Source organism: Leopardus geoffroyi, chromosome C1, assembly GCF_018350155.1.
Source record: "Leopardus geoffroyi isolate Oge1 chromosome C1, O.geoffroyi_Oge1_pat1.0, whole genome shotgun sequence".
NCBI classification, from domain to species: Eukaryota; Metazoa; Chordata; class Mammalia; order Carnivora; family Felidae; genus Leopardus; species Leopardus geoffroyi.
In genome coordinates, this window is record NC_059328.1 from 159,506,409 (window position 1) to 159,523,500 (window position 17,092).

The 17,092-nt window shown below is 38.0% G+C and overlaps 1 protein-coding gene across 6 annotated transcripts in view; it reads left to right on the forward strand.

Annotated features, from left to right (window-relative positions):
• MYO3B (myosin IIIB) overlaps positions 1 to 17,092 on the forward strand; it is a 490,117-nt gene that overhangs the window by 326,960 nt on the left and 146,065 nt on the right. The window lies entirely within an intron of this gene.

A 17,092-nucleotide genomic window follows, 5' to 3' on the forward strand; every position in this document is an offset into this window, starting at 1 on the left:
CTCGCATGCTAAAACAATGGCCTGAATAATAGGATAACTAACATTTACATAGCACTTAGAATGTCCTAGATATATAATCTCATTTGTTCCGTAGAACAACCCTGTAAGCTATGCTGTTATTATTCCCATATTATGGATGAGGAAATTGAGGCACAGAAATGTAAGTGACTTTCCCAAGGTCCCATGAGTAAATAGTAGAACAGAAATCTGTAGAACAGAAATTTGAACCCATGCAGTCTTTAGCGTCCACACGTTTAAACTCCTCAGTCCACTGGATTCAAGCAGTGTGTATTGAAATAAATTGCTTTGGAGCTTTTTAGACCCAGAAATTGACTTTACTTAGGAGTGAAAACCTCTTCTTTTCTTTTTTTAATGCTTATTTATTTTTGAGAGAGAGAGAGAGCGCGCGTGCACTCACACACACACACATACACACACACACACACACACACACACACACGCACACACAGGAGCCTGTGCAAGTGAGTGTGGGGGAGGGGCAGAGACAGAGGGAGGCACAGAATCCGAAACAGGCTCCAGGCACCGAGCTGTCAGAAGCCAACGTGGGGCTCGAACCCATGAGCAGTGAGATCATGGCCTGAGCTGAAGTCAGACGCTTAACTGACTGAGCCTCCCAAGGTGCCCCAAACCTCTTCTTTTCTATACAACGGCCATGGGGATGCATTGTGTTTTATGGGATTATGGGTAGAATTTTTACAAAACTTTCTGTGAGGAAATAGAGGGCAACAATAACAAAAAACCACCTGTGAGGTGCACTGCTAGCTGAGGACACCCAGAGAGGAAAGTTAAAACCCATTATAAAATCTGCACCCCATCAGTCATCTGTAGTTTCTTTTTACCTCCTTTCTGAAACTTATGCCCAAGGTCATTTTTCCAACTTTTTCTCTGGGAAGAATGGATCCTAATATGGTATCTTGCTTCTTTGAGTCTTCCAAATGCCACTGCATTTCATGGAGAAGAAAAGGCAAAAAAAATTCCTTGCAATGAGAGGTTTTAAATTAAAAATAATGAAATGGTTTTTTAAAAAGAAGTGTCTTTGAACTCCTTTTTCCTCTTAAATTTGGAGGTGGAACAAGAAAAAAAAAGACTATTTTAGCACATGAATGTGTCTAGTCAAGTATTTTTAGCCACTAACTATGGAATACATAAAAATATTTAAGAAAACAGGTCAAATGCTAAACAGATTGGCACTTCTTTGTTCGTAATCAGAAAGCCATTAGGCAAGTATGAACAAGAATTTCAAAATGTCAGTAAATCTGAGGGTATCAAAGATTTCTGAGCCAGCAAGTTAATTGGTATTTTGATCCTTTTGAGCAATTTAACAACAAAATGGATGAGTTAGCAGTTTCTTCCTTGATGTTATTCAACAAATAGGTGCGCCTCTTATCTTCCTGCTCAGGAGTGCTGTTTTGTAAACTCTTAGCAGGAAATGCAGACAAAACAATCAAAGGCAGGGAACAGAGTCATTCAAGGTATATCGGGTGGAGATAAATAAAAGATAAAGACTTGTTTAATGTTACTCTTTACCGTTTTGTATTTTCTGGCATTTGGGACTGAATCTTGAAAGACTGTGTTTGGGGGATTATGTTGTCGGGTTCCAGAATGGGGAAAGACTTCCCCAAGTCACCCAAATCTGCCACTTGGCCAAACCTAAAATACTTCCTCACCCCATCATCCTTTTCTGGCAAAACTTGCAAGTGTCCTTCCTATTTTCCATTCATGGAGCCTTGGAGGAGAGAGGTCGTTCTAAACACCTTCTCATCAGTGGGGCCAGGTGGGTTGGAAGTATTTATTCTAGGATAGGTATGAGAGAAGTCACCTGGCAATGCTGGGCAGGTAGCTGAAGCCTTTTGAAGTCATACTATTGAGGGCCAGCACGGTAATGACTGTGAATGTTCATGGGCTTCATGGTCATTGGTCCCTGAAGCATGGTCCAGGAGAAAGTGTCTACTGGGGCAAACGTATAGGACAGCATGTGTTGGGATGTGTTCTGGCAAATGTCTGTAAGATAGAACTGCACATTCAATTCAAAGTCTCATCATTCATTTATTAAACTATTGCAACAAATAGTGCAATTTAGTAATGAGATCAGAGTTCTAATCTACTTGTGAATATAGTATTTGGCAAGTCACTTGACATTTCTGTAAAAGATATTTCCTTGTCTGCGTGAGAAGGCAGGAATACATAGAACCCACATCCTGAAGATTTTGAGAGATTGCATGCAGATTCCTTGGCTTTACTTGGCCTCTGAGTCTTCCAGAAATGCCTGCTTCCCACACTTAGGCTTACAGGAGGTGTTATGGAACCAGACTGGATCACTGGCGGAAAAACCAAGTGGCACTCGGAGATCTTGGTGGATCGGAGTTTTATTTTACACTGGCGGGCTCAGAGGAGATCCTTCTCCAGAGATCTGAGCCCTGAATGCAAGTGGGAGGGGTAGTTTATAACGTCATCTTGCGCATTCATGGTGGTTTTTGCGTGTGCAGCAAACAGAGCAGGAAGAACCCGGAAGAGGAGTCTCTAACTAGAGTTTATGCTAGTCCCATCAGCCATCTTATGGTGCACAACTTTCCTTATTTTCCCAACAGAGGGAGAACTGTATGTCCCAGGACTCAATTCATAATAGTTGTTAAATCAATGTCTGTTAAGCAGAATGACATTTACTCCCCTGACTCAGGACATCGCAGTTTTACACCCCATGATACAGGGAATTTCCACCTAAGAAAGATTACTTATCTTTCATGTGGAATTTTGTATGTTGCAATCCTAGGACTATTTGAGATCTCCCTAATGTACATAACACTTTCAATTTTCTTTAAGATCTTCCCTGTCAGTAGTTTACTATTTCTCATTATTCTTTTCCTATGTTTTCCCTTTGTAATTAATATGAGGTCAATGCAGTATTGTAAACTTGTAGAATTTCCTGGCAGTGACAGAAAGAATATACAGTTACACAGAAGAATTTGAGTCTAAATGTATGGCTTAATGCAACTGATACTAGTTTTTCATAATCGTTGAGAGTGGGGGTGATCCTCTCAGCAGCTGCAGAAACACACATATATTATTTCCAACAAACTATGCTGTTATTGAAAGTATTTATTATTTGGAACTTCCTTCAGAACTAAGCACACAATTATTTTATTTGACTTCTGGGAACACCCAGTTTGACCACCTTTTCCATTAGACTTGGCCCTGAATTAATCTTAGCTATTTCTGAAAATTAACACATGTACATGACAAAAATTTACCAACTTTGAGGCCAGTTTTTAAGTGGAAGTTCAGATTTAGGTTCTAAAAATGAGTCCTTGAAATGTTTGTGACAAAAGAGCATTCTTAGGGAAGTAACATCCCAAGGAGTTGGGTAATGAGTGATCTTTAAAAGGAACCACATTTATTAGGACCTTTATATTGGTTCTGATGTGACTTTTTTGTGAATGAGTTACCTGATTTTATAATTACTTTCCAAGTAGTAGCAGAATCACTAGCAGCTACCGAGAAGCCTTCTGAATGCCAAGGATTATGGACACAGTTGTCACTCCTGAACATTTATGAAGAATCAAGGATGCCCTCATGAAAAAAGTGTCTCCTAAAAGGTCATTTATGCACCTCCGCCTTTATGTATATATCCACATCTCTAATAGAATGCCTGGCACAGAGTAGGTACTCAAAAAATGTGGAACAAATTATTCTAAACCTCCATCCCCTCAGCGAAGGTGCTTTATTGTTACCACTATTATTTACATATACTCTAAAGGAAATGATATACAAAACTCCTCACTGAAGGCATCTCCAGAGTTGGCAAATTGACTTTTTTTGGATTCTAGATCTGGATCCTTTGAGATCCAGATATTTTTGTCAGTAGAGGGTCCGGAGTGACTCTAGACATCCAGACGCTTTTAAATTTGACCTTGATTTTCAAGTCTTTCATATTTGGACTTCAGCCTGTGACTTTGTACTCCTTTTGGCTCTTTCCCGAGTAGTTCCTGGATGAATCCAAGTGGTGGATATACATATCCCATTAGCCACTCACCTACAGGGCTTCTTAGATCCTGGCCATGGATATATCCTCCCTGTTATCAAGAGAAAATGTACAATGAGGACCTACCTATATGGCAAGTTCTGTACAAGGTGCTGAGAACACAGAGAAGGCGCATTCTTGTCTTTAGCATCATTGGGTTAATAGAAAACATGTACTGGATGGATTACAAAAGAACATGTGACACAGGACATCCTAAATATATATTTTCTCCTTTTGACTACTTCCTGCCATACTTTTCAGAATGCAAATGGTAGTATCTCAGCTGAATTTTTGCCTAGCCTCCAAATGTGTCTTCCCAACCCCAGCCTGTTTATTGGACATAATTCCTTACACTGCCACTAGTTATGTTGCTAAAAATATAAAGATAATCATGTCATTCTTGTGAATAAAACTGGTCTGCTCCTCATTGCCTACAGAATAGAACCCAAAGCCTTCAGCTCAGCAGGCAAGGCTTCTTATAATACACCAACCAACTATTCTCATTTTTTCCCCCACTATTCTCTCTTACACACCCTAGACTACCATCAGTCTAACCTTGGACCCTCCAGGCCCATACACAATGCTGGCCTTTACACCTCCTATTTTCTCTGGTGGAAAGTCTTTACCTGGTCACCTCCTCCCCACCTTTTAATCTCTAGCCCAGTCACCTTCCCTCTGAAGCTTCCTTGTATTAAGATGCCAATAACCTCCTCAGTACTGCCAAATCACAACAATAAAAAAAAATATCTCCAGATATTGCCACATGTGCCCTGGGGGCAAAACTGCCCAAATTGAAAACTACTGACAAAAATTTGTTTGTTTCTCGCAAAAAGAGATTAAGATGTAAGCTATTTTTAATCTTAGTTTACGTGTTCAGTGATGTCACCAGGGTCCTGAACGCCTTCTGACCTCCTTTCATTCCTTTTTACCATCTTTACTGTGTGGGTTGGCATATAGTTTCATGGGGCTGCTGTCTCTCTAGACATCACGTCTTCATTCAAAGGAAGAAAGGGACAAGATGAATGACTAAGCCAGCCACATTTGCCCGACTTTTATTAGGAAAGAAAACGTTTTCCCAGAAGCCATTTCACAAACTTCTCATTAGCCTGAACAGACTTGTGTGATCATTCTTCACAGCAGAGAGAGGCTTAGAAAGTAGGGAACAGGACTGGGGCTAGGAAGATTGTAACCCAAAGGAAAACTAGTGTTTTTTCAGCCAGGAAGAAGTGGGAATGGAATGAGAGAGACATTAATTATGCTTGTCACAGAAAATAAATCTAATGTTTACTAATTGAAGGAGGGAGTGACTGAATGACTAAGGGGCTGAGTTGAATTTGGATACTTTTAGTTCCCCACAACCCACCCATTCCTCATTTGCTACCCAGCTTCTTCCTCAAGATTGTAGTTTAAGGATTAGCAAGTACAGAAGTAACTGATTAGAAACAGGTAAGACACCGAGAACCCTTTAATTCCATTGCCATGGAAAGGTGTGTTTGCAGTTTTAAGCCTGCAACAAATGTTAGCTCTTGCGAAATGAACTGAGTATCATCACTTATCACATGAGCTAATTCAGTTTCAGGAAACAACCCATGAGGACATAGAATCCCAGTGGGCAATGGCCATGCTGTGGGAACAGTGCAGGAAGAAATGGCAAAGGAAAATAACAAGAAAGATGTTTGAAGGGAGACAGTGTCGATGCGGTTGAGAAGGGCTGCCGCTCTGGACCTTTGGATTGGCTGCCCAGCCTACTCGATGAAAATCAGTGGCTGAATTAAAACTGTGTCCCTGCTGGGAGGTTCCTTAAAACAAATTTAGTGGGACTATGTTATGTTAATGATAATGATGAAGCAGAAAAAACAAATAAGAATGTAGAAAATAATGAATGAGAAGGAGAGAAAGTGGAAGAGGAGAGGAGAATGTGAGGAGGTGGGGCACGGAGATGGGATGTCCAGCCCCAGCTGTGGCCCTGGCTCCTCAGCCCAGGCATATTGCCTTCACAGCCTTGGCATCCCCCTAACATGGTGCCCTAGGACACCTCTGCCCAGTCCATCAGCCGACCCACAGTTGAACTCCTACCCATCCCTGTTCTAACGTGCTCTGTTTGATTCATAGTAAATATCTGCCCACCCCTGAGCACCATGGTTTAGGGGTGACTCGGAGGAAAGATTGCTAGCTATTTTTTCATATACATTTGGGTCAGGGAAGAGAAAACTATATTTTTGTCAAAGAAAGGGAAGGAGGACTGGAGAGAGAGGTATTTATTGACCACCTGCTGATGATAGGCTTCGTGCTAGTGCTTTACAAACATCATCTCACTTAACACTGGTAATAGCCCCCCAAATACATGAAATTATTTGTTTTACAAATGAGGAAATTGGCTCAAAATCACACAGGTAATGTGTTGTAAAGTCAGGCTATGAAATAAGAGTCTACCTGATTCCAAAGTCTGTCTTCAAAATATGTAAATGAGACAGTTGAACACCACCCAAGTAATCACTATGAAATCAGTCTGTAGAATTAAAAAAAAAAATTAATAATTTTACCAGTTGTAAAATAGAATAATCAGTTTAGACTTTCACTTTCTGGGGGCACTCAGTTAAGCATCTGACTCTTGGTTTGGGCTCAGGGTCATGATCTCACAGTTTGTGAGTCTGAGCCCCACATCAGGCTCTGCACTGACAGTGCGGATCCCACTTGGGATTCTCTCTCTCTTTATGGCCCTCTCATGCTCTCTCTCTCTCTCTCAAAAATAAATAAACTTTAATAAATAAAAAGGATAAATTTTTAAGAAATAAAGTTTAACTTTCTGTTACAAATTAATTTGTGAATAAACTCAGCCTTAATCTTCAATTCCCAGTGTCTTTTTTTTTTTTTTTTCTTTAGGAGGCCTCCTATTTAAAGCTTATGAGGAGGCAGCAACAGCATCAGCAACATTTATCAAGCACCTATTTTTTAAATATATATTTATTTTGAGAGAGAGCATGTGCACAAATGCGGGAGGGGCAAAGAGAGAGGGGGAGAGATAATCCTAAGCAGGCTTCGCACTCAACGCAGAGCCTGATGGGGGCTCAATCCCACACAGTGAGATCATGACATGAGCTGAAATCAAGAGTCAGTTGACTGACTGAGCTACCCAGGCACCCTGTTAAGCACCTACTGTGTGTGCTGAGTGCTATAGTAATACTGAATTAGAAGGAATTTACAATCTCAGGACTTCCACAATCTAATAGCACAGATCAACATGACTTGTCATCCCACAGCCCAAATTTAGGAGTCTTCCTAAGGATATAATGGATATAATGGCTTTTTTTTTTTTTTTTTTTTTTTTTTTTTTTTTTGTAGCAGATGGTGGCCAGCTGTTCTGTCTTTACTGAAGGCCATACATGAAGGAAAAAAAATTAAAATAAAGGAACTTATGGTAAATATAAGAAAGAACTTACAAAACTAAATCTGGATTTTCATACACACTAAAGGGAAATGGGCAATTGGGGGTAATTATCAAATTATCCAAGCCAGAATAGCTCAGTTCCCTCCATTATCAACCTAAGAGAAAATTATTTATATGGGTTGAATTGTTCAGATAATTGTCCTGTATTTTGGATATTTGAGTAGACAGCCTGGGTGGTCACTGATGTTGATTGAGGATCCCTCAAGGAATATTTTTAAATAGGAAAAGGGTTGATACTTTTTGCTGTCTGATTGGGAATGAATCTACTTAGATGGAAGTGATAGTAGTCAAATTTGTAGATACAGAATTCTTTGACGAGGATATAGGTACATTGTAATTAAACCATAATAATTTTTACTTATGTTTGAAATTAACTTTTAATTGCAAAAATAATGTGTGAATAACTTTTCCTCTAAAATTTTTAAAAGTTACATATGAGACTAAAGTCTTTCTCTCTGCATCTTGAATTTTCAGTATCCTGCATGCACCATGGCCCCTCTCTAGGGAGTTACCGTCATTCTTTTGGTAGTGTTATCCTTTCAGAATACATACATACATGCATACACAACACAGAGGGGGACGAAAGAGAGATCAAGAAAGGGGCAAAAAACCCCACGTTTTTAGCTTAACTTGAATCACTTATTTCATACTATTTGGCACCTTCCTTTTCTGTTTAACAATATGTATTAGAGATAAGTCTATGTTGTTTCATAGCTCCAGTGCATTCCTTTTTAATTCCATCATTAAAATTGGTAATATTCATTTAGCCATTCTTCTACTGGTGGATATTGACATTGTGTCCAATTGCTTGCCAGCAGTGCTCAAACAATCCTATATATTTAACCTGTAGGAGAATTTCTTTAGGGTAGATTTTGAGCAATTAATTGACCTTTCCAAAGGATAGCGATGTGTTCCACAAAGCCATTTCGTCCTAACGAAGAGAAAAGATGAGAAGAAACATGAGAGCCAGTTTCTTTCCTCAGATAGATTGTGTTGCTGGAGGCAAGTCACTTCACTTCCCTGGGATTCTGTTTCTCTAACAAGTCAGTGGTTCTTCAACTTTGTCATGCATGAGAATCTCCTGAGGCCTTGTTAAAACACAGCTTGCTAAGTTTTTGATTAGTAGGGGGCTGTGTGTGCAAGTTTCCAGGTGATGCTGATACTCCTGCTCAGGAGTATCCACATATGATGATAACCCATGATTCGCCACAGTAATAGTATTGTACTGATGATACACATCAGTTTTTAAATCACAGAGTCAATTCTTTAGGCCAAGAGACAAGTCAACATTGCATCTTTGCTGTGGGCCTTCCAGTTCAAGTACATAGCTAAAACTAGAATTTCTTTGGCAATATTCTTGACCTTGTCAATCCACTTCCCATTGAACAGTTCCGGGGTCTAGGAATTATCTCTTTGACTCCTGAGGCAACCTATTTTGTGTTTTTAGATGTCTGATCACAACCTTGTCCTTACTAACCTTGACCAAATACATCTTTCAGAAGCTTCTATGCATCTGTCCCAGTTCTACACTCTGGGCTTTAAAAAACAAATCAGCTCCTTTTCTAATTGATAACAGTGTTCCCCCGAGTCAGCAGTTCTCAAATCCTACAGTGCATCAAAATAGCCACAGGACCTTATTAAAATTTAGATTCCTGAGCCCCAGCTGTAGAGATTCTGATTCTGTGTCCAGAGTATGGCCTGGCAATAAACATCTTTTATGAAATCTCCAAGTAGATCTGCTGCTGCCCTTAGTCTGACATTGTTTAAGAGACTAACGGGGTTCAGGACATGCTACCACAAAATCTGACGTCTTGGCATATTAATATTACAAGCTGAAGGAACTTGAGAAATGGCATGAGCAGGAAGGATTTTTTGCCCTTTCTCTGAAGCAGGTCATATAATTATACGTCATGTGAGAGGTGCCTTCCCTTTACCAAGAGGAAACAAGCATCCTTATCTCTGAAAACAGTGGACACAGAGAGGGATCTCTATGACCCCAATTTCCCACACTTTGCTCATACTCTTTGTCTTACCTCTTTCCATGACTCTTCAAGCTTCATCAAATCTAGCATAAAAACACTCATATTTGATTTCTTTAGGTCTTCTTTCCTTATGAAGACTCCTGTGTCACGTAAACCTTCTATTAAATAAATGTGTGTGCTTTTTCTTGCTAATGTGCATTTCGTCTAATTTTTAGATCTAGCCAGAGACTCAAGTGTCTAGGAAAACTTTTTTCCTTTCTTATAAGACCGAGTTAAGTCTTTTTGTGTAAGCTCAATGCTTCAACAGTTCCTCATATGACATGGCTTGAGTTCCCTCACTATCCTGCTTAATAAGGGCTATCTGCCAAAATACACTACAAAATATACCCATTAACACCCACCCCCATCCTGACTTACTATAGCACTCACCCCTACCCAAAATGATGTTCTTTATATACTTGTTTAGTATTTGCCTCCCCAAGTAGAATATAAGCTTCATGAGGGCAGGGAAATTGTCTATCTTGCTCACTCATAATATTCCAGCACTTCTATCAGTACCTGGCAATCAGTTGATCCTAAATAAAGTTTTATTTAATGAACAAATGAGTAGAATGGGAAAGAAAAGCCGTTTCAATTCAGAAAGTGAAACTATAGAGAATGAATGACCCATACCAAGGGAAAGTATTTGCTTAAGGTTTTTAGAAAAAAGGAGAATAAAAATGTTTGTATAATTAACCTTTTTTTAAGAAAAAAAAATCTCACTATGGACTTAAAGCCCTGGAAAATATTCTTTTAGTAGTACAGATGTTTTGCATGCCTTTGGGTACATAACTCAAACCGGAAGGATGAGTCAAAGCAGGCAGGGCTCATTATGGTTTGGGATTTCAAAAGCATCTTTAAAAGAAGCAGATCCTTTCCAAACATGTAAAAATGCAGAAGCAGAATGACCAAGATGAGAAGTGCAAATTTTAAATGTCAGGTGTAACAAAAATGTAAGCAATCTCCAATGCTTATATTATTTTTATCTAATATGGATAACTCTTAGCTGGCTTGTTCGTGCTCTTTCTGTCTCCTCTCCCCTTCCAGGAGCATAGGTAATCATTAGAAAACATAGAGAAATATGATTCATTGCATATACTGTTCATTGTCAGAGGACTTAAGTGAAAACAAAAGGGAAAGTTAAGCATCATTAATAATTAAGGAAATGCACATTAAAGCCACAATTAAATATCACTTGATACGTAGTTTGGCAATAATCAGTAAATCTGATAATTCCTTGGATTGACATGGTTAAAGAGTAGCAAGACTCTTAGGCTCTACTGGTAAGGTAATATATCTGTGTGATCACTTTGGAAACAGTTTGACATTTTTAGTAAACTCCAACATGAACATATTACACTAACCAATGGTTACACTCCTAGAGTTATTAAGTAGAAAAGTGACAGTATTTCAGAGCCCACTAGACCTTTTAGGATTGCTGAGAAGCACTGCGTCTACCTAAGTGTGGTGACTTCTTGCCTCAACACTGCCCACGTGTTCTCCTTTGGGTCAAATGTCTACAGCCCAGAGTTTTGTACTTCTTTCTTCCTCTTATTAAAAGATAATTTTCAGAAGAAGGTAACATCATGACTCACATACAGATATAAAGATAAATATGTTTAAAGAATTTATTCATATGATATGAGGGAATCAGGCAGATATGATCATCAGTTCAAAGGAAAAGTCAAAATAGTGCAGGCTTATATGAAGTAAAAGAATGTTGAGGTGAATTGCAAATGGAGGCAAAACTGGATTTTCCACAGTGGGAAGTCAATTGAAATCATCAGCAGACTGGACAGAATTTATGTATCTATCAGTTACCTATAATTTAGACAGAGTTGCAAACTGCCTCAAAGAGGATGAACAGGGCTAGAATCCAGTAACCCAGAAGGGTATGCTAAGGATGGTGTGCATAGTTTCCCACTGATATATCAATGCATTACTGATACACTAGTCCAAATAGAATATTGTTTGGATCCCTCGCACTTGTGTCAAGGAGCACCTGACAGCTGGTGTTCAGATGTAGGAAATCAACACTGCTCCAGGGTCAAAAGCCCAGTATTCCAGATTGCTGCAGACACAAGTTCCAATGAGCTGCAAAGTTCTGGAGTATCAAAGGTCCCTCCCTGTTACAGAGTCAAAGATACTACCACTGTATACAGTAAGAGCTAAGAGTAGATGTGTGTTAGAGGAATGTGAAGGAGCCCGAATTTAGAGTTAGAAGACATGGGTAAGCCTCAGGCCTCCACTTACTAATCTGTGACCTCGAGCCAATTCCTCCTATCTGGATTTCTCTTTCAAACAAGAATTTTTTTTTTTTTTTTTTTTTTTTTCAACGTTTATTTATCTTTGGGACAGAGAGAGACAGAGCATGAACAGGGGAGGGGCAGAGAGAGAGGGAGACACAGAATCGGAAACAGGCTCCAGGCTCTGAGCCATCAGCCCAGAGCCCGACGCGGGGCTCGAACTCCCGGACCGCGAGATCGTGACCTGGCTGAAGTCGGCCGCTTAACCGACTGCGCCACCCAGGCGCCCCAAACAAGAATTTTTAAAACAGTTTAACAATTAAATTAAAATTAAAATTAAATTAAATTTAAATTAATTTAGATTTAAATTTAAAACAATTTAAACAATTTAAAAACAAGAATTTTTATTTATGACTTTAAGTTCCCTTCAGGATCTAAATATTTATTCAAGTAGCAAGCCAGGCCCTTCCACAGATGGCCCTGTGGGAATGCCCACTCATGGAGGGTTTTGATGGAGGGCTGGGCAGATCTGTTTGTGAACATGAGGAAGAATAGCTGGATTGGGGTGTCCTAGATCCCTAGTGTGCAGTACAGAAGCCTCAGCATCTGTCGGAAACTTGGAACGTTCAGCAATGAAAGGTGAAGAAATGATAGGAAAGGAAGTTACTAAAAAACAACCTGCAACAATTTAGGAAATGTATCACCAAGGTTGGCTCTGACTCTGCTCAGTGTGCCTAACCACAGCAAAAGGGAACTGGAACTGTATTAGTCAGAGTTCTCCATAGAAACAGAATCAATAGAGTGTGTGTGTGTGTGTGTGTGTGTGTGTGTACTGAGAGAGATTTGTTTTAAGGAATTGGCTCATGTAATTGTGGGGGCTGGCAAGTCAGAAATCCGCAGGGCAGGCTAGCAGTCTAGAAATTCCAGTGGGAACTGATGTTGTGGTCTTGTGCCCAAAGGCAGTCTGGAGATGGTATTTCTTCCACCCCAGGGAGCATAGTCTTTCCTTGTAAGGCTTTCAATTGATTAGATGAGGTACAACCACATTATGGAGGATGGTCTGCTTTACTCAAATATTAACAATATTAATTTTTCTGACTTACAAACATAGCATCTTTCTCCATTTATTTAGGTTGTCTTTAATTTTTCTTAGCCAATATTTTGTAGTTTTCAGTGTACAGGTCTTGTACATTTATTCTTAGGTTTATCCCTATTATTTCACTTTTTTCTTTAATTTAATTTTATTTTTTTATTTTTTAATTTTTTTTAATGTTTATTTATTTTTGAGACAGAGAGAGACAGAGCATGAACGAGGGAGGGTCAGAGAGAGAGGGAGACACAGAATCTGAAGCAGGCTCCAGGCTCTGAGCTGTCAGCACAGAGCCTGACGCGGGGCCCGAACTCACGGACTGTGAGATCATGACCTGAGCCGAAGTCGGCCGCTTAACCGACTGAGCCACCCAGGCGCCCCTTATTTCACATTTTTAATGCTATTGTAAATGATATTTTTAAAATTTCAATTTCTAATTGTATATAGAAATACAATAATTTTTGTATATTGATTTTTATCTTGCAAGTCTGCTAAACTCGCTTATTAGTTCTGATAAGGCTTTTTTGTAGATACCATTGGATTTTCTACATAGACAATTATGTCATCTTCAAATTAAAACAGTTGTATTCATTTTTTAAATCTTTTTAAATGTTTATTCTAGAGAGAGACCGAGCGTGAGTGGGGGAGGGGCAGAGAGAGAGAGGGAGACACAGAATCTGAAGCAGCCTCCAGGCTCTAAGCTGTCAGCACAGAGCCTGAAGCAGGGCTCGAACCCATGAACTGAGAGATCATTACCTGAGCTGAAGTAAGATGCTCAACCAACTGAGCCACCTAGGCGCCCCAGTTCTATTAGTTTTAAATACAGATGCTTTTTCTTTCTTTGTCTGGTCCTATTGCAATGGCTGGAATCCATTCCGATGTGGAATGGAAGTTGTGAGAGTGAACATCCTTGCCTTTTTTCCTAATCTTTGGAGAATAAGTGTTCAGCCAGTCTCTGTTAAATATGTTAGGTTTAACTTGATGAGTGAGCTTAAGGAAGTTCTCTTGTTGCATGAGTCTATTGAAACGGGTTTTGTTCTGTTTTGTTTTTTTAAGTGTTTATTTTAAGAGAGAGGGGAGGGACAGAGAGAGAGAGAGAGGGAGAGAGAGTCCCAAGCAGCGACATAGGGCTTGAACCCACCAACCATGAGATCATGACCTACACCGAAATCAAGAGTTGGATGTTGAACCAACTGAGGTACCAGGCACCCCTGTGGGTTTTTTAAAATAGGATTAGATGTTTGATTTTGTCAAATGCTTTTCCTCATTTATTAAGAGCGTGTCTTTTTTTCTTTTAGCTTATTAATATGTGTAAAGTTTTTCATTATTGTCCTTTTAATATTTATAAAATCTGTAGAATTTCATAAATTATGTGATATTATATAATTTATATCTTCTTTGTTTTCTCCCCCCCCCCCCCCGCCGCCCCGATCTGTATAGCTAGAGGTTTACCAATTTTATTAACCTTCTCCAAGAACTGCTTTTAGTTTAATTCATTGTCTATTTTCTGTTTCATTGATTCTTTCACTTTGATATTTATTGTGTCTTTTCTTCTGCTTACTTTGGGCTTAATTTGCTCTTTGTCTAATTTATGGTGGAGGCTAAGGTCATGCATTTGAGAGAATGTTCTTTTTTTCTATTACAGGTGTTTGATGATATAATTTTTCAAGTACTACTTTAGCAGTTTCCCATAAGTTTTGAGAGATTGTTTTCATTTTCATTTGATGAAGAATACTTTTTAATTTCTCTTTTGATTTCTTCTTTGACCTATGGACTATTAAAAAGTCTGTTCGTAAGTATTTGGGGATTTTCCAGATATCTTCCTGTTGTTGATATTTAATTTAATTCTACTGTGATCAGAGAGCATGTTTTGTGTGACTTGAGCACTTCATTTATTAAGTCATGTTTTATGGCCCAGATTTGTCCTATTGTGGTAAATGTTTCTACATGCAGTTGAAAAGAATATATATTCTGTTGTTGTTTGGCTGGAATGTTCTAGACATTTCCAGTAGGCCAAGTTGGTTGTTCACTCTTTCTGATTCCTTGATGTTGGGTTTTTTTGTTTTGTTTTGTTTTGTTTTGTTTTTTGCCTACTTGTTCTAACAATTATTGGGGAGGGTATTGAACTCCCTAAGGATAATTGTGGATTTGTCTATTTCTCCTTGCAAATTAGTTTTAGCTTCGTGTATTAGGCGCAAACATGCTTAGGTCTCTTAAATTCTTTTGACGGATTGACCTTTTTATCACTGTGAAATAAATATCTTTATCCTTGGTAATATCTTTTTGCTCTGAAATCTACTTTGTTTGATATTGTAATATAGTCAATTGCTATAGTTTTAACTTGATGAGTGTTTGTTAACATGGTATATCTTTCTCTTTTACTTTTACTTGTGTCTTTATATTTGTGCCTTTTTGGTAAGCAGCATATAGTTACACTTTGGTTTTTTATTCCGTCTGAGAATTTCTGCCTTTAAATTATGTTGTTTTGACCATTTACACTTAACATTTGTTTGTCTAGGTCCAATCTATCATTTTGCTATTCGTTTCTTAGACACATTTGTCTCCTGTGTTCTCTGTTCCCTTCTTCTAGTTCTTTTGGATTTATCGAGTATTTTATATGATTTCATTTTATCTTCTTCGTTCACCTATTAACTGCTGGTCTTTTATTATTTTGGGGGTTGTTTTCTGATTTATAATATACATCTTTAACTTACGCTAACCTACTTCAGGCAGTATTATATCACTTCACAAATAGTTTTGTGTATAGAATATATAGTATAGAATTAGAATAATAGTTTACTTCACTGTCCCTCCTCCTGGCCTTTATGCTCTTGTTATATTTGTGCTGTTTATGTTATGTTGTCAGTCATAAGTTACACTTACCCATATGTTTTAAACTTCATAATATATTATTAATTTTGTTTAACCGTTAAGTATATTTTCAAAAGATTTAATAATAAGAAAAAATCTCTTCAATATTTAACAACATAGTTATCTTCTGGCACTCTTCATTTTTTTATATAGATCCATATTTCCATTTGGTATTATTTTCTTTCTTCATACAGGACTTCATTTAACATTTCTTATAATGCAGATCATCTGGTGATGACTTCTTTCAGCTTTTGTATGCCTGAAAAATTCTTTATTTTGTCTTTGTTTTTGAAAGATAATTTCACTGAATATAGAATTCTTTTCTTTTGATTCTTTAAAGATTTTCTCCATTGTCCTCTCACTTTCATTGTTTCTGTTGAGGACTCTAATGGCATATTTATCTTTGTTCCTATGTATCTAACGTATCTTTTTTCTTTGGTTGCTTTTAAGATTTTTCCCTTTATGACTGTGTTTTGAACAATTTGATTATAATATCCTTTGGTGTAATTTTCTTCAAGTTGTTTTGTGTGTGTGCTTGGACTTAGATCTGTTAGTTTCTAGTTTTCTTCAAATTTGGAAAATTTTTGGCCATAATTTTTTCAAATGTTTTTTCTGTACCCTTCTTTTTTCTCCTCTTCAGAACTCCAGTTTCATGTATAAGGCCACTTGAAGTTGTCCTACAGTTCATGAATGCACTTTTATTTTCTTAATTATTTTTTTCTCCTGTGTTTCATTTTGTATAGTTTCTATTGTCGTGTCTTCAAGTTTAGTAATCTTTTTCTTCCTGCAGTGTGTCAATTGCTGCTAATTCTGTTCTGTGTGTGTATTTTTTTTTTTTTTTTTTAAATTTCAGACATTATAGTTGTCATTTCTAAAAATTCTGGTTGGCTCTTTTTTGTATCTCTGCGTCTCCACTTAACTTTTTGAACATATGGAATACAGTTAAAATAAGTGTTTTAATGTTATTCTCTGTTAATTTTATTATCTGTGTTACTTCTGGATCCATTTCAGTTAGTTGACTTTTTCCTCATTATGGGTCATATTTTCCTGCGTGCCTGATAATTTTTGACTGGATACCAGACATTGTCCTTTTATCTTTTGGGGTGCTGGATATTTTTGTATCCCTATGAAAATCTTTGCACTTTGTTCTGGGATGAAGTTAAATTACAGGCATACTTTGTTTTATTGCAATTTACTTTATTGCGCTTCTGCAGTAAAAGATACTGCATTTTTTACAAGTTGAAGGTTTGTGGCAACGCTGCATCAAGTTTAAGTTTATTGGCACCATTCCAGCAGCATTTGCTCACTTTGTGTCACTGTGTCACATTTTGGTAATTCTCACAATGTTTCAAATGTTTCATTATTATTATATTTGTT